Source organism: Phocoena phocoena, chromosome 18, assembly GCF_963924675.1.
Source record: "Phocoena phocoena chromosome 18, mPhoPho1.1, whole genome shotgun sequence".
NCBI lineage: Eukaryota > Metazoa > Chordata > Mammalia > Artiodactyla > Phocoenidae > Phocoena > Phocoena phocoena.
In genome coordinates, this window is record NC_089236.1 from 48,226,857 (window position 1) to 48,254,388 (window position 27,532).

At 36.5% G+C, this 27,532-nt stretch overlaps 1 protein-coding gene across 1 annotated transcript in view; it reads left to right on the forward strand.

The window, feature by feature from the left end:
* The window catches only part of PIBF1 (progesterone immunomodulatory binding factor 1), a 199,467-nt gene that overhangs the window by 88,952 nt on the left and 82,983 nt on the right, over nt 1-27,532 (forward strand). The gene's annotated exons all lie outside the window — the stretch shown is intronic.

The following is a 27,532-nucleotide window of genomic DNA, read 5'->3' on the forward strand; positions in this document are numbered from 1 at the left end:
GTATTTATTTGACAGAGCCTCTGCTTCAACGATGTCTGTCTCACAGTGGCTCCGAATGATTTCTGTACTGCAAAATGAAGCCAAACTCTGGAAACCAAAACAAAACAACAGCAACAAAATTCACAATGATACTGTATTAATTTCCTGTGGTTGCCATAATAAATTACCACAAATTTGGTGACTTAAAACAACAGAAATTTATTCTCTCATAGTCTGGAGGCCAGAAGTCTGAAACCAAGGTGTCTGTAGGGCCATGCTCCCTCCACAAGCTCTAGGGGCAATCTGTTCTTTGCTTCTTCCATCTTCTGGGGCTCCAGGCATTCCTTGCTTTCCTTGGCTTATGGCCACATCACCTCCAGTCTCTGCCCCCGTCTTCACATCACCTTCTCCCGTGTATGTGTTTTATAAGGACAAATGTGATTGTATTCAGAACCCACCCAAATAACCCAGGACAGGCTCTTCTTCTCAAGGTATTTAATTTAATCACATCTGCAAAAAACCTTTTTCCGTGTAAGGTAATATTTACAGGTCCTAGGGATTAGAACATGGACATATATTTTGGGGAGGGACCACCATTCAACCCACTCCATATGCCTTTTAAGTCATTTGAATTAGTATTTATTCAGATCCTCCAATCGGAATATGATTTTATTTTTAAGTTATCCAACCAGAACTTTTTAAGGTATCAGCGAATTTTAGGAGTTATTAAAATTCTATAAAGTTAGATTATCTTTTCAACCTACTAACTTGACATTTAGCAAATTACTTGCTCTTGAGCAAATGGCACCTTAAAGATATCTAGACTCTGTACCATATAATGTTGTGGCATATTTATTATGGATTAAAAGACATCCTACATGACTTTTAGTAACATATTTTAAGAACATCATGGCAATGACATTAAGGGTTAAAGAAATAGAGTTGGACATTTTCAACAGAAACAGTGTAAAAATCTAGCTTTAAGCTAAGCTATATTAACTTCGTTTAGACCGTATAATTGCTTTCTTCTATATAGCGATTGAATTTTGCTTTACTCTATTTAAGATTCAATAAGTAAGATCTTGAATGCTTTAATAATATAATGACTTTCACGTTTTATTTTTGTTCTACTTATTTTTTTCAATCAGCAAACTTTTAGCCCTTCCTGGTTTTAATAAATGTATGTGTAACCTGTTTATTTCTATGGCATATGCCAGATATATGATCATTTAGTTTCTCCTTCTGTAGAAATCATTGTTACTAGACATGAAGAAATTCCAGAAATCATTGTTACCAGATGTGAGAATATTCTCAATTCCTTTTATCCATTAAAGTGTCTTACTTGTAAATGAAAGAAGAAAACGTAACTGATATTTTACATAATACTGTGCATCACAAAACTAAATGATTTTTATTATACAGTTTTAAGTTCTCAGTAAATGTTAACTATTATTATTTGTTCTCATCATCCAGTTAGTTGACTTTTAAAGTTCAGTTGTGTCTGTTCTCTATTCAGTACGATAAAGATAAAGGGTTAGGAGCAGTCTCTGACACAATCTAGTAAAACTATTTCATGCACATGGATAACTGGACTTGTTACAAGCCTCTCTGAAGAAGGGATCCCTTTCCTCAACTTACTGTTTATTTTAATTATTAGTAATTTACTGTTGGGATTTCCCTTGCATTGTTGTGAGTTTTAAAATATATATCCATGTATTTTTTAAATGGATCTTTTTAGCTTAAAGGCAATGTGTTTTTATTTTACAAATGAAAAGTCTAATCTGTGTATTTGTTAAAAGTAGGAAATGAGTTAATGGGTCTTCAAACAGTGAAACTTAACTGACATCCACATACCTATTATTAGAATTCAGATGTTTCCTCCTAATTCACTGGGACCCCAAATATGAACTTCTATTAGCTAGAATATTCATAGATACTCCAAATGTGATGATGCCTACCATTTCTAAAATTCCTTTTGTCCAAAATCACAGATGGAAAATGCCCAAAAGAATGCATCTCCCAGCCTCCAGGCAAGGGTGCACCCAGATCATTCTAGTCAGATAGACTGTCCATATGTAAACCTGTAAAGGAACTCATATACCTGTAAATGACAATGAAATGTTAGCTTTGAAATTGTTTTTTAAAGTAGTTTACAGGAAAATCAAGGTATGGTTAATAGCCTGTCATTTATGAGAATGGAATGTTCTGTATGTTGCTACCACAGGACATGTCTGTTCTTACTCACTTCTCAACTTTTGCCATTGGTTAAACTGTGCATTGATCCAGAAATAAGTCAACATGTTTTAATGGGAAGTGTGTTATTAAATTCAATCATTTGTATATAGTAAGCATTTTTTTTTTTGGACCCCAAATAGCACTTGTAAAATATAAATCAGGTTGTTTAACTAAAGTGCTGGTCTCTAATTTTTGAAAATTAAAACTATGAACTGAATGCTTCTAAAGGAAAACAGTTTTTTAGCCAGTTTTCCATGTTGCTAGCTACTCTACATTTATATGTTATCCAGTATAGTAAATAATGCCTCTTTTCATTATAGAAACCACCCCTTGCCCACCACTATCAATAGCTCCCTTAGATATTAAGCATTACACTTATAAGAAATTGTAAGCTCTAACAACCTTTCTGCAGGCTTATGTACCAGTTCTCATCCCACAGATTTTAAGCACTACATTTACAAATTAAGGTATACCAAGACATAGCTAAAGTTTATGACTTCTTAAACCATACATATGTCTTTGATGATAGAGAGCACTAGAGAAATGTTGAACTAATGGCTCAAACTTTTTATAAGCTTTCAATAAAAAGAACAGCAATAGTAATTCTTGGGGTTCATTTGAATAGAACTATGAAAAAGGTATCTAACTTCTTGCTTTTTATGAATTTTATTTATAAAAATTATGGTAGGGCTTCCCTGGTGGTGCAGTGGTTGAGAGTCCGCCTGCCGAAGCAGGGGACACGGGTTCGTGCCCCGGTCCGGGAGGATCCCACATGCCGCGGAGCGGCTGGGCCCATGAGCCATGGCCACTGAGCCTGCGCGTCCAGAGCCTGTGCTCCACAACGGGAGAGGCCACAACAGTGAGAGGCCCACGTACCGCAAAAAAAAAAAAATATATATATATATATATACACACATATATATATATAATTTTATAAACACTTCTAAGAATTTTTAGTTGCCAATACTATCTGATAGGTGTTACAAATTTATACCTACATAATTGTACCTAAAGTAAAATTCCATACAGCTAAACTCATTTTCCTTGATCATTTTAAAATAGAACCTAGTGGAAATTAATTGCCATGACTGCCTCTTCCCTGTGAGAATTTGAGTATCCATCGCACAATTCTATGAAATGTTCTCTGCCTCCCTCGTTTCTTTAATATGCGGATGAACTTAAGGCTTCCTTCCTGTCAATTCCAAATGTTTAACACTGCTTGCCTTATTTCCTTTTATTTTAAATGGGAGCCAACATCATGAACTCCGTACTTTACAATGAACCTCAGAAAGCAGAAGAGAAACATATCTCTCCCCATAGTTTCAGAGGAGAATGTGGAGAAAAATACGTTATGCTGTGCTCAGATTTCTCTTTGGTGGAGTGTGAACTATGATAACAGTAATAGGGAGGTAAAATCTCTCTCTGAATTTTTCTTATGCTGGGCTAGAAAGTATTCAACTCAATATACATTGAACCTTTGTGCATAACACTGTAGAAGAAAAAAAACTTAAAATATGATTTTTGTTTCCAAAGAGCAGAAAGAATAAATGTATATATATATTTATATTTATATTTTAAAGCAAAATGTTCTCTATCTTAAGGAGTCTATACTGGTCTATGAATGTCCCTATCTATTTTAAAGGAGTATCGGGAATGACCTTTTAGAGGAGGTGGTCTATGAAACAAGCATCTGAAGTATGAATTGTGATATGCAGATCTGAGAGAAGGGCAGTCCCAAAACTTTATAAACCTTCCTAAATGTAGGAGAAAAAAAAAGTGAAGAATTGTCAGGAAACAGCAGATAATTCAGTCAACTGATTTGGAGTGTACAGTTAGGTAGAGAATATAAATAATTTCATATTCTGGTAGGCCTGAAATGTCAGAATAAAGAGCTTATATTTCTTCAGTGAGCAATGAGGGGTGTTGTGATAAAAATCATTTTAGAGAATTAACTTGGCAGTAATATATCTATATAGACATATTTTATATATATATATTATATATACTTCTACATATATATATTCAGAGTAATTCAAGATACCATGAATAGGAGCACCTGAAGCTCAGGTGACATGTAACCATGGCCTCAATTGGTGTGATGGCATAGGGAATAGATGGGAAAATTGGTTTTAGAAATACAGCTGGGGGATGGTGACTTTTGGAGATTTTTATACCCTGCTCTCTACTCACCACGCTCCCTTTCCTAGAGAAAAGAAATTTCTACTATGTTTGGATCCTATTCCAAGACATTGTTCGGGCCATGTTTCTAGTTGGGTAGTCTCTAGCAAAAAGGTCAGAATCATGAGGACAGCTTGCTCTTCCGCTTCCTCTTTTCCTGTGACTAGAAAAACAGGGTTGGAGATCACTTGCAATTTTCAGCCTTTGGCAGTATATATGCGCTGATGTATATAGTCTTCAGAAGCTAGCCCATGTTAAGATGGGACTGGGGCTTAATGGCCTCTCTTAAACCTATCTCATTCTCCATCCACATCTAGCAGAGACCTCTGAATTGGGGTTTTCACTATGAGCCCAGCAAATAACATAGTCATAATTTTATTTCCCATTTGCTCCTGGCCTCTTTGCACCTGTCTTTTTCAAGAACATCATGCTGAGGGTGCATTAATGCATTTAATGGAGCATTAAATATTTCTTGGATTTCCCCAAATATTCTCTAATAGTACCCAATCCCACTATCTTCACAAACAAGTGGATCCTACGGTCTGCACACGTTAGAGGCAATATAATTTATGTTTCAGATTACTGTTTCTGGACGTAGATTGCCTAGCTTATGATACTGGCTCTATTGTTACTGGGTGCATGCTTTAGGAAAGATATTTAACCTCTGTGTCTCAGTTTCCTCATCTATAAAATGAAGACAGTAATAGTAACTTAACTCATAGAATTGTTGTGAAGACTAAATTAGTGTTTGGCATAGAGTTTGTCACATAATCAACATTAAACAGTAGCTATCGTGGTTATTAAGGACTCAGTAACTGACTAGATTTGAAAGTATGTTTGGGGCAGTTATCAGTGGTTCCTACAAAAGTTTGGATAGTGGAGTTGACAATGATTTCATACAGAAATAAGACTTTCTGAAAGCAGAGGTGATTCATGGATGAATGAAGGTTATGATATTGATTTAGGACTTGTACTTGAAGTTCTAACACACCATTGACATAATAAAAATATGGTAAATAAATGGGACTAAGGAACTCAAGCCTGGGAGAAAGATCAGGCCTATAAGATAAAAATTTTGGACACGTCAACATTGCTGGAACTTGTACTAAGAACTGTGACGTTTGGGAAGAGATTTAATAAGTGCTAAATACTTTCTGTGGGTTAGATACTGTGCCAAATGCTTTGAGAGTTTTTTTCCTTCCTTGATTAATTTTTTTTCTCAATTTCTGTTATTTCTCACAAATGCTAATCTTTTTAAGTGAGGAAATTAAGGCTGAAGGAGGTTGTTTTCTTAAAATGTCATAGCTGAAATCTACAAGCAAGCAATTAAACTAATGTAACTTTAGCAAGATTACAGAATACAGAGTCATCATGAAAAAAGTCAATTGTATTTCTGTATACTAGCAATAAGCAGTTGAAAATTTTGAAAATTAAAAGTTTTTTAATACTATCTGTAATAGCATCAAAAATACTAAGTATTTAAGGATTAAATTAACAAAATATGAAGCAAGTACACGACACTGAAAACTAGTAAATATTGTTGAGAAAAAGTAAGGTAGACCTAAATAAGTAGAGAGACACATCACATTTATAGATTGGAACACTGAATATTGCTAAAGTGTCAGTTGTCCCCAAAATGATGAATAGATTCAGTGCAATCATGATGAAAAATTCAACAGGTATTTTGTAGAAAATGAGAAAGTAATCTAAAATTTATATGGAAATGTACAGGACCCAGAATATCCAAAATATATATATATTTTTTTTTGCGGTACGCGGGCCTCTCACTGTTGTGGCCTCTCCCATTGCGGAGGACAGGCTCCAGATGCACAGGCTCAGCAGCCATGGTTCACGGGCCCAGCCACTCTGCGGCATGTGGGATCTTCCCGGACTGGGGCACGAACCCGTGTCCCCTGCACCGGCAGGCAGACTCTCAACCACTGCGCCACCAGGGAAGCCCTATCCAAAATAATTTTTAAGAGATGAAAGTACCAGGATAATTCAATAAGGAATTACATAGTCTTTTCAACAACATGCTAGAATGTTTTGATATCCATACGCAAAAATACTACACCTCAACCCTTACCTCAAACAAAATATAAAAATTAATTTATAATCATTCATAGATCTAAATATAAGGACAAAAACTAGTAAAAAAAATAAGAGAAAAATCTTATTAACTTTGGGTTTATCAAAGAGTACATAAATAGGACACAGAGTGAAGCATGAAGAAAACACTTCTTAAATTGGACTTCATCAAAAAAGAAATTTTTGCTCTTCTGATAAAAAAGGAAAAGGCAAGACACAGACTTGGGGAAAATATTTGCCAAAAATGTATCTAATAAAGGACTTGTATCCAGAATGCTTACAACTTAAGATAAGCATTCCAATTTTTAAGAAAAAAGGCGGGGGGGGGGGCGGTGTCCAAGATTTGAATAGACATTTCATGAAAGAAGAAATGCAAATAACCAATAAGCAAAAGAAAAGATGCTCAACATCATCAGTCATCAGGAAAATGAAAACAAAAACCACAATTAAATACCACGACAACCAGAATTCTACAATCTAGAATGGCTAGTTTTTAAAACACTGTTGTTACCAGATGTTGACAAGATTGTGGATTAGCTGGAGTATCCATACATTGCTGGTACAAATGCAGAACAGTACAGTCACTTTGGAAAACAGTTTGGCAGTTTTTTATAAAGTTAAACATTAACTTACTATGTGATTCAGCAGTCCCTGCTTCTGGTTGTTTACCCAAGAGAAATAAAAACATGTGTCCACACAGGACCTGTCTGTAAATGTTTATAGCAGCCTTATCATAATGGTCCAAAACTGAAAACAACCCAAATACTCATCAGATAGTGAATGAATGAACAAATTTTGGTATATTCATAATATGTAAAACTACTCAGCAAGAAAAAGAAACCAGCTACTCAACATACAATAACATGGGTGAATCTTTTAAAACTCATTATGTTGAATGAAAGAAGGCAGTTACAAAAGGCTACATACTGTTTGATTTCATTTTTGTGACACTCTAGAAAAGACAAAACTAATGACAGATGGTCAGTCACCAAGAGCCAGAGGTAGCTAGGTTAAAAATATTGACTTCAAAGTAGCACAGAGAATTTGGGGGTTTGATGGAAATGTTCTGTATCATGATCGTGGCCATGATTATATGACTATAAACATTTGTTGAAACTCATAGACTTATATGCTCAAAATTGGTGAACTTTATGTATGTAAATTACATCCCAATAAAGCTGGGTTTCTTTGAGTGATTAAAAAAGGTATAGCCAATGGGTGCTTGTGCCAGTATTCAAATTTATTTCTCTACTTTATGGCCGGGGTGGGAACGTCAGACAAAAAATAATTGAAAGTTGGGAAGCAGAAGAAACCTTTGCTGGATAGATAACTGATCTTAGTAAAGAGGAAGTCGTCAAAGGAGAGTGAAGAGGGCTCTGAATGTCTTAATAAAAGACAGCAATTTTTGGAACACGCAGTGCAGAGAATATAATAGTCTAATAGATATGAATAAGTTTATTCCAAGCAGCAGTAAGAGCCAGGTCATGGACTTCGTTAGCATGTTGTCAGTAATGTTCCAGAGCTTCTAATCAGAGGTTGACAATTCAAATCAGAGCCAAACCAAATCTAGCCTGCCATCTGTTATAGCACAACCTGCAAGCTAAAAATGGTTTTTATATTCTTTAATTATTAGAAAAAAATCAGAATATGTCATGACATTTGAAAATTATGAAATTCAAATGTTAGTGTCCATAAATAAAGTGTTATTGGAACACAGTACACACATTAGCTTATGGATCATCTATGCCTCCTTTCATGCTACAACTGCACAAAGCCTAAAGTTTTTGCTCCTGGACCTTTACAGAAGTTTGCTGATTCCTCATCTAAAGCATTTGCGCCAGCTTTTCAGGAGCTTCCACAAGTAGCAGTGGTCATTATCCACCTCCTTCTCTGCGGCCATTCCCAGGTCTGAGTAGGCGGGTCACCGTTTGTGGACTGCTTCCTGGAGATCAGCATGCTTTTCCCAGTACATCTCTTTAGCTGGGCAAATGAAAAATTATTTGACTTTGAAGACATAGTTCTGTGTCTTGGTAAGGATAACATTCTACTAACTGGAAAAAAAAATCAAGTTCTATGCTTCCAAAATTTCTATATTTCAAGTAATTAGAACATCTTATGGTTCATGTGAAACATGATGAGACATGTAGGCCAGATTGAAAGATGGAACTGCTTGGACAGGAAAGCATGTAAGGTCACCTATCGTTTTACCCATGACAGCCCTTTTTTAAAAAATTTTTATAAAAAGTGTCTGGCAATCTTGAGTCTTTAATTTCATTCAATAAATACTTAGTGTTTACTGTACCAGCAGTTTTAAGCATTTTACTAATATTAGTTCATTTAATCCTCATAACATGATGATATTACTATAATTATTCACATTTTATAGCTATGGAAACTGAGACATAGGTAGAAAGGGGATGGTGTGGACCCACACAGTCTGGCTTTAGAATCCTTGCTTGATTTAGTTATATGTAAATATTTAAAATTACATTATGTAAAAGAATGCTTCAGTCTCATTACATGAATCTTCAATATCACTTGAGGCACTTTTTTAATTAAAACAATTAAAATAGTTTTCCAAAACAAGTCATCTTCACTGCTTTTTTTTAATACAGCAGGTTCTTATTAGTCATCAGTTTTATACACATCAGTGTATACATGTCAATCCCAATCTCCCAATTCATCCCACCACCACCCCCAACACCCCGCCACTTTCCCCCCTTGGTGTCCATATGTTTGTTCCCTACATCTGTGTCTCTATCTCTGCCCTGCAGACTGGCTCATCTGTACCATTTTTCTAAGTTCCACGTATATGTGTTAATATACGATATTTGTTTTTCTCTTTCTGATTTACTTCACTCTGTATGACAGAATCTAGATCCATCCAGGTCTCTACAAATGACCCAGTTTCATTCCTTTTTATGACAAATATTCCATTGTATATATGTACCACATCTTCTTTATCCATTTGTCTGTCGATGGGCATTTAGGTTGCTTCTGTGACCTGGCTATTGTAAATAGTGCTACAATGAACATTGAGATGCATGTGTCTTTCTGACTTATGGTTTTCTCTGGGTATATGCCCGGTACAGGGATTGCTGGGTCATATGGTAATTCTATTTTTAGTTTTTTAAGAAACCTCCGTACTGTTCTCCATAGTGGCTGTATCAATTTACATTCCCACCAACAGTGCAAGAGGGTTCCCTTTTCTCCACACCGTCTCCAGCATTTGTTGTTTGTAGATTTTCTGATGATGCCCATTCTCACTGGTGTGAGGTGATACCTCATTGTAGTTTTGATTTGCATTTCTCTAATAATTAGTGATGTTGAGCAGCTTTTCATGTGCTTCAAGGCCATCTGTATGTCTTCTTTGGAGAAATGTGTATTTAGGTCTTCTGCCCATTTTTGGATTGGGTTGTTTGTTTTTTTAATATTGAGCTGCATGAGCTGTTTATATATTTTTGAGATTAATCCTTTGTCCGTTGATTCGTTTGCAAATATTTTCTCCCATTCTGAGGGCTGTCTTTTCGTCTTGTTTGTAGTTTCCTTTGCTTTGCAGTCTTTTAAGTTTCATTAGGTCCCATTTGTTTATTTTTGTTTTTATTTCCATTACTCTAGGAGGTGGATCAAAAAAAAATCTTGCTGTGATTTATGTCAGAGTGTTCTTCCTATGTTTTCCTCTAAGAATTTTATAGTGTCCAGCCTTACATTTAGGTCTCTAATCCATTCTGAGTTTATTTTTGTGTGTGGTGTTCGGGAGTGTTCTAATTTCATTCTTCTACACATACCTGTTCAGTTTTCCCAGCACCAGTTACTGAAGCTGCTGTCTTTTCTGCATTGTATATCCTTGCCTCCTTTGTCATAGATTAGTTGACCATAGGTTTGTGGGTTTATCTCTGGGCTTTCTATCCTGTTCCATTGATCTATGTTTCTGTTTTTGTGCCAGTACCGTATTGTCTTGATTACTGTAGCTTTGTAGTATAGTCTGAAGTCAGGGAGTCTGATTCCTCCAGCTCGGTTTTTTTCCCTCAAGACTGCTTTGGCTATTTGGGGTCTTTTGTGTCTCCATACCAATTTTAATATTTTTTGTTCTAGCTCTGTAAAAAATGCCACTGGTAATTTGATAGGAATTGCATTCAATCTGTAGATTACTTTGAGTAGTATACACATTTTCACAATGTTGATTCTTCCAATCCAAGAACATGGTAATCCAAGCTCTCGATCTGTTTGTGTCATCTTTGTTTTCTTTCATCAGTGTCTTATAGTTTTCTGAGTACAGGTCTTTTACCTGCTTAGGTAGGTTTATTCCTAGGTATTTTATTCTTCTCATTGCAGTGGTGAATGGGATTGTTTCCTTAATTTCTCTTTCTGATCTTTCATTGTTAGTGTATAGGAATGCAAGAGATTTCTGTGCATTAATTTTTTTAAATTTATTTTTGACTGCATGGGGTCTTTGTTGCTGTGTGCGGGCTTTCTCTAGTTGCAGTGAGCAGGGGCTACTCTTCATTGCAGTGCAGGGTCTTCTTATTGCAGTGGCGTCTCTTGTTGCAGAACACGGGCTCTAGGCGCACAGACTTCAGTAGTTGTGGCATGCAAGCTCAGTAGTTGTGGCTCAGGGGCTCTAGAGCACAGGCTCAGTAGTTGTGGCACACGGGCTTAGATACTCTGCAGCATATGGCATCTTCCTGGACCAGGGCTTGAACCCATGTCCCCTGCATTGTGCCACCATGGAAGCCCCGTGCGTTAATTTTGTACCCTGCAACTTTACCAAATTCATTGATTAGCTCTAGTAGTTTTCTGGTGGCACCTTTAGGATTCTCTATATATAGTATCATGTCATCTGCAAACAGTGACAGTTTTACTTCTTCTTTTCCAATTTGTATTCCTTTTATTTCTTTTTCTTCTCTGATTGCCATGGCTAGGACCTCCAAAACTATGTTGAATAATAGTGGTGACAGTGGACATCCTTGTCTTGTTTCTGATCTTAGAGGAAATGGTTTCAGTTCTTCACCATTGAGAATGATGTTTGCTGTGGGTTTGTCATATATGACCTTTATTATGTTGGGGTAGGTTCCCTCTGTGCCCACTTTCTGGAGGGTTTTTATCATAAATGGCGTTGAATTTTGTCAAAAGCTTCTTCTGCATCTATTGACATAATCATATGGTTTTTCTTCTTCAATTTGTTGATATGGTGTATCACATTGATTGATTTGCATATATTGAAGAATCCTTGCATCCCTGGGTTAAATCCCTCTTGATCATGGTGTATGATCCTTTTAATGTGCTGTTGGATTCTGTTTGCTAGTATTTTGTTGAGGGTTTTTGCATCTATATTCATCAGTTATATTGGTCTGTAATTTTCTTTTTTTGTAGTATCTTTGTCTGGTTTTGGTAGCAGGGTGATGGTGGCCTCATAGAATGAGTTTGGGAGTGTTCCTCCCTCTGCAATTTTTTGGAAGAGTTTGAGAAGGATGGGTGTTAGCTCTTCTCTAAATGTTTGATAGAATTCATCAGTGAAGCCATCTGGTCCTGGACTTTTGTTTGTTGGAAGATTTTTAATCACAGCATCAATTTCGTTACTTGTGATTGGTCTGTCCATTTCTTGCAGGTAGTCCGTTTTATTAGCATAGAGTTGCTTGTAGTAGTCTCTTATGATGCTTTGTATTTCTGCAGTGTCTGTTGTAACTCCTTTTTCATTTCTAATTTTATTGATTTGAGTGCTCTCCCTCTGTTTCTTGATGAGACTGGCTAAAGGTTTATCTATTTTGTTTGTCTTCTCAAACAACCAGCTTTTAGTTTTATTGACCTTTGCTATTGTTTTCTTTGTTTCTATTTCAGTTATTTCTGCTCTGATCTTTATTATTTCTTACCTTCTGTTAACTTTGGGGTTTTTTTGTTATTATTTTTCTAATGTTAGATTGTTTATTTGAGATTTTTCTTGTTTCCTGAGGTAGACTTGTATTGCTATTAACTTCCCTCTTAGAACTGCCTTTGCTGCATCCCATAGGCTTTGGATCATCCTGTTTTCATTGTCGTTTGTCTCTAGGTATTTTTTTGATTTCCTCTTTGATTTCTTCAGTGATCTTTTGGTTATATAGTAACACATTGTTTAGCCTACACGTGTTTGTGTTTTTTACGTTTTTTTCCCTATAATTGATTTCTAATCTCATAGTGTTGTGGTAGGAAAAGATGCTTGATACGATTTCAGTTTTCCTAAATTTACCAAGGCTTGATTTTGTGATTCAAGATGTGGTCTATCCTGAAGAATGTTCTGTGTACACTTGAGAAAAAAGTGTAATCTGCTGTTTTTGGATGGAATGTCCTATAAAAATCAATTAAATCTATTTGGCCTATTGTGTCATTTAAAGCTTGTGTTTCCTTATTAATTTTCTGTCTGGATGATCTGTCCATTGGTGCAAGTGAGGTGTTAAAGTTCCCCACTATTATTGTGTTACTGTTGATTTCCTCTTTTATAGCTGTTAGCAGTTGCCTTATGTATTGAGGTGCTCCTATGTTGGGTGCATATATATTTATAATTTTTATATCTTCTCCTTGGATTGATCCCTTGATCATTATGTAGTGTCCTTCCTTGTCTCTTGTAACATTCTTTATTTTCAAGTCTATTTTATCTGATATGAGTATTGCTACTCCAGCTTTCTTTTGATTTCCATTTGCATGGAATATCTTTTTCCATCCCCTCACCTTCAGTCTATATGTCCCTAGGTCTCAAGTGGTTCTCCTGTAGACAGCATATATATGGGTCTTCATTTTGAATCCATTCAATGAGCCTGTGTCTGTTGGTTGGAGCATTTAATCCATTCACATTTAAGGTAATTATTGATATGTATGTTCCTGTTACCATTTTCTCAATTGTTATGGGTATATATTTTTTTCATATTTAGTACGATTTCATTAGAATACAAATGTCATAGTGTGAACTAACATATCACTGATGAAAACATTTTAAATTACATTAGCATTGAAATTTAACCAATTTGTAACTTTCAACATTAGTGACTATTAATCTCAATCAAAATAAATTTGTTTGATAGTGCCACTTAAGCAGGTCAATGATAGGGTTTTGGTTTTTTTTTTTTTTAACATTTTTATTGGAGTATAATTGCTTTACAATGGTGTGCTAGTTTCTGCTTTATAACAAAGTGAATCGGTTATACATATACATATGTTCCCATATCTCTTCCCTCTTGTGTCTCCCACTCTCCCACCGTCCCTTTCCCACCCCTCCAGGCGGTCACAAAGCACCGAGCTGATCTCCCGGTGCTTTGCGGCTGCTTCCCACTAGCTGTCTACCTTACGTTTGGTAGTGTATATATGTCCACGCCTCTCTCACTTTTCACAACTTACCCTTCCCCCTCCCCATATCCTCAAGTCCATTCTCTAGTAGGTCTGTGTCTTTATTCCTGTCTTACCCCTAGGTTCTTAATGACATTTTTTTTTCTTAAATTCCATATATATGTGTTAGCATATGGTATTTGTCTTTCTCTTTCTGACTTACTTCACTCTGTATGACAGACTCTATGTCTATCCACCTCATTACAAATAGCTCGATTTCATTTCTTTTTATGGCTGAGTAATATTCCATTGTATATATGTGCTACATCTTCTTTATCCATTCATCCTATGATGGACACTTAGGTTGTTTCCATCTCCTGGCTATTGTAAATAGAGCTGCAATGAACATTTTGGTACATGACTCTTTGAATTATGGTTTTCTCAAGGTATATGCCCAGTAGTGGGATTGCTGGGTCATATGGTAGTTCTATTTATAGTTTTTTAAGGAACCTCCATACTGTTCTCCATAGTGGCTGTACCAATTCACATTCCCACCAGCAGTGCAAGAGGGTTCCCTTTTCTCCACACCCTCTCCAGCATTTATTGTTTCTAGATTTTTTGATGATGGCCATTCTGACCAGTGTGAGATGATATCTCATTGTAGTTTTGATTTGCATTTCTCTAATAATTAATGATGTTGAGCATTCTTTCATGTGTTTGTTGGCAGTCTGTATATCTTCTTTGGAGAAATGTCTATTTAGGTCTTCTGCCCATTTTTGGGTTGGATTGTTTGTTTTTTTGTTATTGAGCTGCATGAGCTGCTTATAAATTTTGGAGATTAATCCTTTGTCAGCTGCTTCATTTGCAAATATTTTCTCCCATTCTGAGGGTTGTCTTTTGGTCTTGGTTATGGTTTCCTTTGCTGTGCAAAAGCTTTGAAGTTTCATTAGGTCCCATTTGTTTATTTTTGTTGTTATTTCCATTTCTCTAGGAGGTGAGTCAAAAACGATCTTGCTGTGATTTATGTCATACAGCGTTCTGCCTATGTTTTCCTCTAACAGTTAGAGAGTTTCTGGCCTTACATTTAGGTCTTTAATCCATTTTGAGCTTATTTTTGTGTATGGTGTTAGGGAGTGATCTAATCTCATACTTTTACATGTACCTGTCCAGTTTTTCCACACCACTTATTGAAGAGGCTGTCCTTTCCCCATTGTACATTCCTACCTCCTTTATCAAAGATAAGGTGACCATATGTGCGTGGGTTTATCTCTGGGCTTTCTATCCTGTTCCATTGATCTATCTTTCTGTTTTTGTTCCAGTACCGTACTGTCTTGATTACTGTAGCTTTGTAGTATAGTCAGAAGTCAGGGAGCCTGATTCCTCCAGCTCCGTTTTTCGTTCTTAAGATTGCTTTGGCTATTCAGGGTCTTTTGTGTTTACATACAAATTGTGAAATTTTTTGTTCTAGTTCGGTGAAAAATGCCAGTGGTAGTTTGATAGGGATTGCATTGAATCTGTAGATTGCTTTAGGTAGTAGAGTCATTTTCCCAATGTTGATTCTTCCAATCCAAGAACATGGTATATCTCTCCATCTATTTGTATCATCTTTAATTTCTTTCATCAGTGTCTTGTAATTTTCTGCATACAGGTCTTTTGTCTCTTTAGGTAGATTTATTCTAGATATTTTATTCTTTTTGTTGCAATGGTAAATGGGAGTGTTTCCTTAATTTCACTTGCAGATTGTTCATCATTAGTGTATAGGAATGCAAGAGATTTCTGTGCATTAATTTTGTATCCTGCTACTTTACCAAATTCTTTGATTAGCTCTAGTAGTTTTCTGGTAGCATCTTTAGGATTCTCTATGTATAGTATCTCGTCATCTGCAAATAGTGACAGCTTTACTTCTTCTTTTCCAATTTGGATTCCTTTTATTTTATTTTCTTCTCTGATTGCTGTGGATAAAACTTCCCAAACTATGTTGAGTAAGAGTGGTGAGAGTGGGCAGCCTTGTCTTGTTCCTGATCTTAGTGGAAATAATTTCAGTTTTTCACCATTGAGGATGATGTTGGCTGTGTGTTTGTCCTATATGGCCTTTATTATGTTGAGGAAAGTTCCCTCTATGCCTACTTTCTGCAGGGTTTTTATTATAAATTGGGTTGAATTTTGTCAAAAGCTTTCTCTGCATCTATTGAGATGATCATATGGTTTTTCTCCTTCAATTTGTTAACATGGTTTATCACATTGATTGATTATTATACATTGAAGAATCCTTGCATCCCTGGAATAAACCCCACTTGATCATGGTGTATGATCCTTTTAATGTGCTGTTGGATTCTGTTTACTAGTATTTTGTTGAGAATTTTTGCATCTGTGTTCATCAGTGATATTGGCCTGTAGTTTTCTTTCTTTGTGACATCCTTGTCTGGTTTTGGTATCAGGGTGATGGACTCGTAGAATGAGTTTGGGAGTGTTCCTCCCTCTGCTATATTTTGGAAGAGTTTGAGAAGGATAGGTGTTAGCTCTTCTCTAAATGTTTGATAGAATTCTCCTGGAAGCCATCTGGTCCTGGGCTTTTGTTTGTTGGAAGAATTTTAATCACAGTTTCAATTTCAGTGCTTGTGATTGGTCTGTTCATATTTTCTATTTCTTCCTTATTCAGTCTTGGCAGGTTGTACATTTCTAAGAATTTGTCCACTTCTTCCAGGTTGTCCATTTTGTTGGCATAGAGTTGCTTGCAGTAATCTCTCATAATCTTTTGTATTTCTGCAGTGTCAGTTGTTACTTCTCCTTTTTCATTTCTAATTCTATTGATTTGAGTCTTCTCCCTTTTTTTCTTGATGAGTCTGGCTAATGCTTTATCAATTTTGTTTATCTTCTCAAAGAACCAGCTTTTAGTTTTATTGCTCTTTGCTGTCGTTTCCTTCATTTCTTTTTCATTTATTTCTTATCTGATTTTGATGATATCTTTCCTTCTGCTAACTTTGGGGGTTTTTTGTTCTTCTTTCTCTAATTGCTTTAGGTGCAAGGTTAGGTTGTTTATTCGAGATGTTTCCTGTTTCTTGAGGTAGGATTGTATTGCTATAAACTTCCCTCTTAGAACTGCTCTTGCTGCATCCCATAGGTTTTGGGTCATCGTGTCTCCATTGTCATTTGTTTCTAGGTATTTTTTGATTTCCTCTTTGATTTCTTCAGTGATCACTTGGTTATTAAGTAGTGTATTGTTTAGCCTCCATGTGTTTGTATTTTTTACAGATCTTTTCCTGTAATTGATATCTAGTCTCATAGCGTTGTGGTCAGAAAAGATACTTGATCCAATTTCAATTTTCTTAAATGTACCAAGGCTTGATTTGTGACCCAAGATATGATCTATCCTGGAGAATGTTCCATGAGCACTTGAGAAAAATGTGTATTCTGTTGTTTTTTAATGGAATGTCCTATAAATATCAATTAAGTCCATCTTGTTTAATGTATCATTTAAAGCTTGTGTTTCCTTATTTATTTTCATTTTGGATGATCTGTCCATTGGTGAAAGTAGGGTATTAAAGTCCCCTACTATGAATGTGTTACTGTTGATTTTCCCTTTTATGACTGTTAGTATTTGCCTTATGTATTGAGGTACTCCTATGTTGGGTGCATAAACATTTACAATTGTTATATCTTCTTCTTGGAGCGATCCCTTGATCATTACGTAGTGTCCTTCTTTGTCTCTTCTAGTAGTCTTTATTTTATAGTCTATTTTGTCTGATATGAGAATTGCTACTCCAGCTTTCTTTTGGTTTCCATTTACATGAAATATCTTTTTCCATCCCCTTACTTTCAGTCTGTATGTGTCTCTAGGTCTGAAGTGGGTCTCTTGTAGACAGCATATATATGGGTCTTGTTTTTGTATCCATTCAGCCAATCTGTGTCTTTTGGTGGGAGCATTTATTCCATTTATATTTAAGGTAATTATCAATATGTATGTTCCTATTCCCATTTTCTTAATTGTTTTGGGTTCATTATTGTAGGTCTTTTCCTTCTCTTGTGTTTCTTGTGTAGAGAAGTTCCTTTAGCATTTGTTGTAAAGCTGGTTTGGTGGTGCTGAACTCTCTCAGCTTTTGCTTGTCTGTAAAGGTTTTAATTTCTCCATCAAATCTGAATGAGATCCTTGCTGGGTAGAGTAATCTTGGTTGCAGGTTTTTCCCCTTCATCACTTTAAATATGTCCTGCCAGTCCCTTCTGGCTTGCAGAGTTTCTGCTGAAAGATCAGCTGTTAACCTTATGGGGATTCCCTTGTGTGTTATTTGTTGTTTTTCCCTTGCTGCTTTTAATATGTTTTCTTTGTATTTAATTTTTGACAGTTTGGTTAATGTGTGTCTTGGCGTATTTCTCCTTGGATTTATCCTGTATGGGACTCTCTGTGCTTCCTGGACTTGATTAGCTATTTCCTTTCCCATATTATGCAAGTTTTCAACTATAATCTCTTCAAATATTTTCTCAGTCCCTTTCTTTTTCTCTTCTTCTTCTGGAACACATATAATTCGAATGTTGGTGTGTTTAATGTTGTCTCAGAGGTCTCTGAGACTGTCCTCAGTTATTTTCATTCTTTTTTCTTTATTCTGCTCTGCAGTAGTTATTTCTACTACTTTATCTTCCAGGTCACTTATCCTTTCTTCTGCCTCAGTTATTCTGCTATTGATCCCATCTAGAGTATTTTTAATTTCATTTATTGCATTGTTCATCATTGCTTGTTTCACCTTTAGTTCTTCTAGGTCCTTGTTAAATGTTTCTTGCATTTTGTCTATTCTGTTTCCAAGATTTGGGGTCATCTTTACTATCATTATTCTGAATTCTTTTTCAGGTAGACTGCCTATTTCCTCTTCATTTGTTAGGTCTGGTGGGTTTTTATCTTGCTCCTTCAACTGCTGTGTGTTTTTCTGTCTTCTCATTTTGCTTATCTTACTGTGTTTGGGGTCTCCTTTTTTGCAGGCTGCTGGTTCATAGTTCCCATTGGTTTTGGTATCTGTCCCCAGTGGCTAAGTTTGGTTCAGTGGGTTGTATAGGCTTCCTGGTGGAGGGGACTAGTGCCTGTGTTCTGGTGGATGAGGCTGGATCTTGTCTTTCTGGTGGGCAAGTCCACATCTGTTGCTGTGTTTTGGGGTGTCTTTGGACTTATTATGATCTTAGGCAGCCTCTCCGCTAATGGGTGGGGTTGTGTTCCTTTTGTGCTAGTTGTTTGTCATAGGGTGTCCAGCACTGTAGCTTGCTGGTCGTTGAGTGAAGCTGGGTGCTGGTGTTGAGATGGAGATCTCTGGGAGATTTTCACCCTTTGATATTATGTGGAGCTGTGAGGTCTCTTGTGGACCAGTGTCCTGAAGTTGGCTCTACCACCTCAGAGGCACAGCACTGACTCCTGTCTGCAGCGCCAAAAGCCTTTCTTCCACACAGCTCAGAATAAAAGGGAGAAAACGTAGAAAGAAAGAATTAGTAGAAGAAAAAGAAAGAAAGAAAGAAAGGAGGGAGGGAGGGAGGGAGGAAGGAAGGAGGGAAGGAAAGAAAGAAGATAAAGTAAAATAAAATAAAGTAAGATAAAATATAATAAAGTTATTAAAATAAAAAATACTTATTAAGAGAAAAAAATTTTTTAAAAAAACGGACGGATAGAACCTTAGGACAAATGGTGGAAGCGAAGCTATACAGAGAAAATCTCACACAGAACCATACACATACACACAAAAAGAGGAAAAGGGGAAAAAATCATAAATCTTGCTCTCAAAGTCCACCTCCTCAATTTGGGATGATTCGTTGTCTAAAGGAGGGAAGGAAGGAAACAAAGAAAGAAAGAAAGAAGATAAAGTAAAATAAAGTTATTACAATAAAAAATATTTATTAAGAAAAGAAATTAAAAAAAAAAAAAACGGACAGATAGAACCCTAGGACAAATGGTGGAAGCAAAGCTATACAGACAGGGCTTCCCTGGTGGCGCAGTGGTTGAGAGTCCGCCTGCCGATGCAGGGGACACGGGTTCGTGCCCCAGTCCGGGAAGATCCCACATGCCGCGGAGCGGCTGGGCCTGTGAGCCATGGCCGCTGAGCCTGCGCATCCGGAGCCTGTGCTCAGCAATGGGAGAGGCCACAACAGTGAGAGGCCCACGTACCGCAAAAAAAAAAAAAAAAAAAAAGCTATACAGACAAAATCTCACACAGAAGCATACACATACACACTCACAAAAAGAGGGAAAGCAGAAAAAATCATAAATCTTGCTCTCAAAGTCCACCTCCTCGATTTGGGATGATTTGTTGTCTATTCATGTATTCCACAGATGCGGGGTACATCAAGTTGATTGTGGAGCTTTAATCTGCTGCTTCTGAGGCTGCTGGGAGAGATTTCCCTTTCTCTTCTTTGTTCTCACAGCTCCCAGGGGCTCAGCTTTCGATTTGGCCCCGCCTCTGCATGTTGGTCAGCCGGAGGGCGTCTGTTCTTCGCTCAGACAGGACGGGGTTAAAGGAGCAGCTGCTTCAGGGACTCTGGCTCACTCAGGCCGGGGGGGGGAGGGGGGGGGGACGTGGGGGTGAGGGAGGGGCACTGAGTTCGGGGCAGGCCTGCAGCTGCAGAGGTCGGCATGATGTTGCGCCAGCCTGAGACGCACCCGTGCGTTCTCCTGGGGAAGTTGTCCCTGGATCCCGTGACCCTGGCAGTGGCGGGCTGCACAGGCTCCCCGGAAGGGGAATGTGGATAGTGACCTGTGCTCACACACAGGCTTCTTGGTGGCAGCAGCAGCAGCCTTAGCATCTCATGCACGTCTCTGGGGTCCGCACTAGTAGCCGCAGCTCGCGCCCGTCTCTGGAGCTCGTTTAAGCAGTGCTCTTAATCCCCTCTCCTCGTGCACCAGGAAACAAAGAGGGAAGAAAAAGTCTCTTGCCTCTTCGGCAGGTCCAGACTCGATAGTGCTCTTTTATTAATAGTGTAGGATATTTTTTTCCTTTGGGCTTAGTCTGACTTCGGTTGCTCAGAGGGTGGCGCGTGCAGAGGCTTCACACCCATCCTTTCAGACCAGATTTCCTGGTGTGAAATGTTATGGGTTTATTTTTGTAGCTCCTTTTCTTCTCTTGTGTTTCCCACTTAGAGAATTTCGTTTAGCATTTGTTGTAGAACTGGTTTGGTGGTGCTGAATTCTCTTAGCTTTTGCTTGTCTGTAAAGCTTTTGACTTCTCTGTCAAGTCTGAATGAGATCCTTACTGGGTAGAGTAATCTTGGTTGTAGGTTCTTCCCTTTCATCACTTTATTTTTTTAATTAATTTATTTTTATTTATTTATTTATTTTATTATATATTTTTTTGGCCACATTGGGTCTTCGTTGCTGTGTGCAGGCTTTCTCTAGTTGCGGCAAGCAGGGGCTACTCTTTGTTTTTGGTGTGCGGGCTTCTCATTGTGGTGGCTTCTCTTTGTTGTGGAGCACAGGCTCTAGGCACGCGGGCTTCAGTAGTTGCGGCATGCAGGCTCAGTAGTTGTGCCTCGCAGGCTCTAGAGCACAGGCTTAGTAGTTGTGGCACATGGGCTTTGTTTCTCCACGGCATGTGGGATCTTCCTGGACCAGGGCTTGAACCTGTGTCCTCTGCATTGGCAGGTGGATTCTTAACCACTGTTCCACCAGGGAAGCCCATCATCACTTTAAATATATCATGCCACTCTCTTCTGGCTTGTAGAGTTTCTGCTGAGAAATCAGCTGTTAACCTTATGGGAGTTCCCTTGCATGTTATTTGTCATTTTTCCCTTGTTGCTTTCAGTAATTTTTCTTTGTCTTCAATTTTTGCCAGTTTGATTACTGTGTGTCTCAGCATGTTTCTCCTTGGGTTTATCCTGCCTGGGACTCTCTGCGCTTCCTGGACTTGGGTGGCTATTTCATTTCCCACACTAGGGAAGTTTTCATCTGTAATATCTTTAAATATTTTCTTGGATGCTTTCTCTCTCTCTTCTCCTTCTGGGACCCCTGTAATGTGAATGTTGTTGCTTAATGTTGTCCCAGAGGTCTCTTAGGCTGTCTTCATTTATTTTCATTCTTTTTTCTTTATTCTGTTCTGTGGCAGTGAATTCCACCATTCTGTCTTCTAGGTCACTTAGCCATTCTTTTGCCTCAGTTTTTCTGCTATTGATTCCTTCTTGTGTATTTTTCATTTCAGTTACTGTGTTGTTCACCTCCGTTTGTTTGTTCTTTAATTCTTCTCGGTGTTTTTTCTCTAATTCTAGGTCTTTGTTAAACATTTCTTACATTTTCTCAATCTTTGCCTCCATTCTTTTTCCGAGGTCCTGGATCATCTTCATTATCATTATTCTGAATTCCTTTTCTGGAAGGTTGCCTATCTCCACTTCATTAGTTGTTTTTCTGGGGTTTTGTTTTGTTCCTTCATCTGGTACAAAATCCTCTGCCTTTTTATTTTATCTTATCTTTCTGTGAATGTGATTTTCCTTCCACAGGCTGCAGAATTGTAGTCCTTGCTCCTGCTGTCTGCCCTCTTTCTGGAGACAAAATCAGTGACATCATCTGCCTTCCAGTGGAAAGAGTACTTTGTGATGTACCAGTGTTAGCCTGTCTGATATAATAGGTCATACAATACGGGGAAGGAAGTTCACTGCTTTTTATATTTTTTCACTGTTGGAATCCCTAGATGGTACTGTTGTCAGATTTTCATCTTTTGCCACAGTATCCACTCAAAAACAATTTTTTTCCATTTGTTTTTTTGGTGTGTTTGTGATCTTCACAGTGTGATTGATTATGTTTCTTTTTTAAGATAATCTTTAACACCTGCTTGTGGTGTAGTTGTGAGGCTGCATCCCAGAAATAATTATTATATGTGTTAAGTATCTTTGCTTCTATATTTATTGATTCTTTTAAGAGAACAATATTAGCATCAAAATTTGCGTTGATTATGGTCTTTGCAAGCCAATGTGTCCTCCCTACACAGTGTCTTATATTTCCAAATAAAGCTATTGAGAGAATACTCAATGGAAAGGATTTTATGAAAACTCAAAGAAAAAGTGACACCCTTTTTGCCTTCCGAATGATTTGAGGGAAAGGCCTCATCTTATATTCACACCCGTACTGTAGGTATTGGTGGGGCACAGAGCCAACTTTGTCCAAAGCAACAGGAATAACTTTTCTCTCTAGATTTCTTTCTAGGACATCGATAACACCTTTAATGATTTGAACCTCCTTAAACCCCACACCTAAACCCAGGTTTACTCTCCCCATGGGGAGTCATTGTGTGTTTGATTCTTTTCGTGGACAGCCCTGGCCTGTTTCATCTTCTTTTTTCACCTTTCAGTCATGCCCTTTGCCTCTGCTGTCTTCCTTCTTTAGTTGTGTCTGTCCACTCTTAGCTGCCAACAGGGTATTGCTGGAGTTTGTGTATGTCTTTTTGGTACATACTTTATTTTTATTTAAAATTTTTTTTCTCTCTTGGATACAGGTTGTTATAGGGTAAGAGCCCAGAAATTTGAGGCAGGCCTGGGTGCAAATTCCAGCTTTGTTACTTACTTGGGCAAGTTACTAACTTTTCTAAGTCTCAGTTTCTTTATCTCTGAAAAGAGAATAATCTGAAACTCTGTGTTAAAATTTTAGAGATGATTAAGTGAAAAGCATATATATACATGAATAGCAAATATAAACATAAGGCACTAAAACGTTGGGCTCCTTTCCTTTGTATTGTTTTGTACACATGCTCACAGGAGTCGTGCCAGTTCAAGTTTCCTTGTAGTAAAATCCTATAGAGTTCATCTCTGACGTTTGATCACAAACCTCTCTCTCACTTGCTATTCTAACCAAGACCCAAAGCCTCCTACTGCTTTGGGTCTCGATTAGAATAGCAAGTGAGAGAAAAGGAAGAGGCGGCAGGCCGTAATCAGTGGGCGGTAATAAAAGTGCCAACTTTCCCCCAGCCTAGGGAGGAGGAGCACGAGAAGCAACCAACAGTTGCTGGGATGGAAGGGTATATATAGGAAAAGTATAGGGAGACAGGTGAGGCTCCGGAAAATATTTAAGGGGAGAAAGCATTTCTTCAAAGTACTAATGTGAGATTTTTTTAATGTTTAATTTTTTTATGTTTAATTTTTTTCATTCAATTAATACTTATCTTTGAGTATATGAGATACTTTATTATTTCACTTTTATCCTGATGCATTTGTAGCCATAAATAGACAGTTAAATAAGTACCTAGGTATGCAGACATTTTCTGAAATTTTATAAGCTTTCTCATTTGACAAACGGCTGTAGAAAATAAAAAGTATGATAATAACATGATATGTTAACTGTGCTAATATAACATTGTCTTATCTATCTAGTTGTTTGAAAATCCCAAGGTAGTATTGTATAGAAAAACTAATAAGCAGTTATTTAGTCCGTTAAGTCTAATGAGAGAAATTTAGAGATGAGGAAGTAGACCTAACAGAGTGATTTAGTTCTTCTCATTATTATGTTATGTTTTTCTTCTTCATTTCTGTTTTACATGCCTTCATGAGAGACATTCATGCTAGTGAGTTGCACTTATATTTTTTAAATTGTGTGTACATTTTGCAACAACTTTAACTCCTTACAGAATTTAGATATATCATGCTATCATGTCACACTAACTTTGCTTCTTGTTTGTATGTCTGTTTTTTAAATGTTTTTTGAATGTGGTCACATCTCCATCCTACCACCTTAGCCATTAGGTAAACTACATTTTTAGAAACTTTAATCTTTCTTGTAGCTCATTCATACCTATCCCATCATTTTGGTTTCTTTTTCCTTCATTCCCCGTGATTTGTTTTCAGCTTACACTGACACCCAAACCTGGAAATAATCATCTTAATTCACTAGTTTTGTCACACTTCAGAAAAGACTGTCCCTCATCAGATTAGTTTATGATACTTTAGTGTTTTCTACCCTGGCTTGAACCGACTTAGTAATTTCAGTTTTATAACACCCAAAATGGTTAATATGACTCCATTTATTCATTCAGTAAAGAGTCATTAAGAGTTTCTTATATACCAGGTGATACACTAGATCCTAAGAATCCAGAGATACATTAAACAAGATTCTTGTACTTGAGTAACTTTTAATTGTACAAGGCACTGTTGTGAGCATTTCACTTATATTTGCTCATTTAGTCAACTAGAACTCAGTATTCCCAAGTCTGTCCTTAGAGATTTTGATGCAGTAGGTCTAAGGTGGAACCGCGGCATCTAGAATTCTTGCAAGTACCACAAGTGGTTCTGAGGTCATTCCTGATTGGGCAGATGGAATCAAGCTTAGGAGTCATCCTCACACTTAGAAAATAAAAAAGTCTTCCTAGTGATCCAGCTCTACTATCAAACTCTATGATTTTGAAGACCCAGGACTCTGGTTTCTAGATCCCTATTCAGGAATTTTCTGAGAGTTCGCATGGAATTCTTTAGCCTATTTTCAAAACACATTTATATAAGTTAAGGTTTGTAGTTTTTGCCTGTTAATAGGAAGTTAGTCTAAATGACCTTTATATTCCTTTTTGCCTTATACAGTACTTTGTATGTTAGCTGTAGTAAGTTGATATCCTTTCTTTGCACTATGTCTTCTGGAAAAATAGGACAAAACCATGATTAGCTTATATTCTGCTTGTTCATACCTGACACTATTCTTCATAAAAGCATCCCCCCAAAGTGTATTTTCTTATGCATTTTTTTTAAGACTTCATTTTTTTAGAGCAGTTTTGGGCTCACAACAAAGTTGAGAGGAAAGTACATACAGCAAACTTAATGACTTTTTTTAGATTCAGCTTTATAATATTCTGATCTTTTTCTTTAATGTAGCCTAACACTCTAGGGTCTGTATTGAAAGCAGCATGAAATAGTTTTGAGTACTCTGATGCACTGATATAATAAATACTCTTGGTTCAGAGGATGATTCAAGTTGAATTTTTAGTGTTGTCATGTTGCCACCAAAGAGAAAACAGCTCCCCATTCAAACACTGTTATAAAATATTTTACTCTAATTTTATCTCATGCATGCTTTGATTTATTTTAAGGCTACATTCCTTTCATTATATTTGTTTCACTTAAGTACTTACTTTTATCTTCACATACCTGGTATCAATTTTTTGCCTTTATAGACAGCCAAATATTACTACATATTGTTTATTAATGACATTACATATTTTATTTGATCATGATATGATAGATGCATTGAATTACTCTAAATGCATGCTTGAAATTCTTATAAATCCATGGTACAGTTGTTAAACATACTCAGCATTTTTAACTCAGCAAAAAAAAGATCTCTCACATTCATTTAAGAATAAGCTTGTAAGCCAAAAATGACAGATGTAGTATTACAGCTGATCAGTGGACTTGTTGAAGAAATCATCTAAATGGCAGAAGCATTTGGACAGATACCCAAACGCCTTTTAAATTCCTTCCTCATGTCCTGTAATAATCATTGTTGCAACATAGATGGTCGTTTTATAAGTTTTTTCTGCCTGCTTTTTCAGTTTTGAAAATTTCACACTTGAAATGGAAAGACCAGAGTTACTAGAATTCTGTTTCTCTGTAATGTTTTATATATATATATATATATATATATATATATATATCTTTAAACTGCAGTCATTGCTCTTCTAACTTTCACTGAAAATAGTTTGGATTCAGTATCTAAGTATATATTTTAAAATTTTGTAATATCGAGATGACAAAAATAAAAGAACAGTTGGTAGAACACTAGGTAGCAATAATGTATAAAAGTAAAATCTTAAAAATAACACTTTCCATTTCAATGTCAATGAAAATAAAACAATTTCAGATATATTCTCTAATATATATTAATTGTTTTAAACATGTTTTCTACCTTCAAAGCTTTCACATGGGCAACATGGTCCTATCAGTAAATTTCTCTCATTACATACAGCAATTCTCGATTAGAAAACAAACACTTCCCAGTGGGAGGGCATATTAACAGGATAGTAAATTAGTATGTAATCCGAATAATAGGAGATTCTGACCTACTCCCCTTTCCAACTGATATATAAATTCATAAATTGAAGAATATAACTATATATTTAAATATTAAAGATATAATGATATAAAAAGTTATTTTTAAAGAAATACCTGTAGAAATTTTCACAAATCCTCCTTTCAAAATTCAATTGTAAGTTCTGGTATTAATTTGTATAAATGTAAATGTGTATATAAATGTGCATTAATTTGAAATATGTAAAACTACATAAAATTGTGGTTTTTCAATTTGGGGTTTGTTTTGTTTGCTTTTTAAAGTAATGGATTAGAAATTATAGATTAGGTCTGGTAGAGCAGGAGTACTTATTTCTGGCTTCAGAGATCTTTCAGGTGTTTTCAGGATATTAAAAAACTTAACCAACCAAAGATTTAGCTTTACTAGACAGTGATGATGTAGTGATAAGTACTTCATCCCTTACTTGGCTAATAAATACTTTTATTTTGAGAAGTAAAATGTATGTCAACCAAGATTATTTAAATGGAAAGTGCTTAAGTTTACATTTTTTAATTGCCCATATCAAAAATTTTTGAGTTGCCTTTAGCAAAATTAATTTTAAGTCAAACCACATAATGTAAAAAGAGTAACTTTATTCCACCCTCCCATCTCCCAGATACCTTTACCTACAGTAATATCATTTTTCCCAAATGTACACTTTTCTTTTTAGATATCTGTAAATGTCCTTATGTGATTTTAGATATATCCGTGATACATGTCTAAATATGTGCATACGTAATGAGTCAAGTTTATATTTTTTTAAAG